This window comes from Bombina bombina, chromosome 3 (genome assembly GCF_027579735.1).
Source record: "Bombina bombina isolate aBomBom1 chromosome 3, aBomBom1.pri, whole genome shotgun sequence".
NCBI lineage: Eukaryota > Metazoa > Chordata > Amphibia > Anura > Bombinatoridae > Bombina > Bombina bombina.
In genome coordinates, this window is record NC_069501.1 from 164,682,680 (window position 1) to 164,684,183 (window position 1,504).

Below are 1,504 nucleotides of genomic sequence, written 5' to 3' on the forward strand. Positions count from 1 at the left end.
TAATGCCACCATTTCACCGCCAAATGCGATCAAATTTAAAAAAAACTTAAATTTTTTCGCAATTTTAGGTTTCTCACTGAAATTATTTACAAACAGCTTGTGCAATTATGGCACAAATGGTTGTAAATGCTTCTCTGGGATCCCCTTTGTTCAGAAATAGCAGACATATATGACTTTTGCGTTGCTTTCTGGTAATTAGAAGGCCGCTAAATGCTGCTGCGCATCACACGTGTATTATGGCTAGCAGTGAAGGGGTTAATTAGGTAGTTTGTAGGGAACTTGCAGGGTTAATTTTAGTGTAGAGATCAGCCTCCCACCTGACACATCAGACCCCCTGATCCCTCCCAAACAGCTCCCTTAGAAAGTCTGCCAGTACTAAAATAAAAGGTTTTTAATTTTTTTTAGCATATTTACATATGCTGTGGTGTAGCATCCCCCCTTAGCCCCCAACCTCCACCACCTGCCTGATCTTTTTTTTTTTTTTATTCGCACACAACCTGGTCTTAAATGACCAGCGACGTACCCTGTACGACATTAGGGGTTTAAAGCGACTGGAAGCGATCCTGCTCTCTCTGCATCAGATGGCCAAGGGGTGTTATTGCAGGATGCCTCAATATCGAGGCATCACTGCAATAACCGGAAAGCGGCTGGAAGCGAGCAGGATCGCTTCCAGTCGCTTTAAACCCCTAATGTTGTACAGGGTACGTCGCTGGTCTTTTAAGACCAGGTTGTGTGCAACGTACCCTGTACGACACGCGTCGTTAAGGGGTTAAAAAAAAAAAACTAGAAATTTGACTGTGAAATAATAGCAGTCAGTTTCCTTCACATGTGTGCGTTTCAGGGCCTGCCAGGGCACAGTGTCACACCAGTGCAACTCATATCTGGTGTAACAGTAGTGTACATTTAAAAAAAATATATATAAATTTGACTGTGAAATAATAGCAGTCAGTTTCCTTCACACTTGTCCGTTTCAGGGCCTGCCAGGGCACAGTGTCACACCAGTGCAACTCATATCTGGTGTAACAGTAGTGTACATTTAAAAAAAAAAATACAATTTTTAATGTAATAGATTGAATAGCAGTTAGTTGTCTGCAAGCGTGTGTGTCAGGCCTACAGCGTCTACTCTGCCAACTTCTGCCAGTGCACAGTGCCACTCATATCTGTTGTCACAGTAGCTTGCACGCATAGTACCACTAATTGAAAAAAAAAATGACAGGTAGAGGCAGGCTACCCCGCAGGGGCCGTCGTGGTGCTGTGATTCCCTTTGGCCCTATGATAATGCCCAGTGTTCAGAGGCCATGTACCCTGAACTCGATAAGTTCTGAGGACATTGTTGACTGGCTAACACAGGACACCCAATCTTCGGAACCTTGACGCACCATCCTCCTCCAGCATAGCTTCAGGCACCTCTCCAGTTACCACTCGCCCGCCTGCCGCCGCCACCACCAACACTAGCACCACAGCCGCTTCACTTGATCTGTCAGAGGAGTTATTTACACATCAG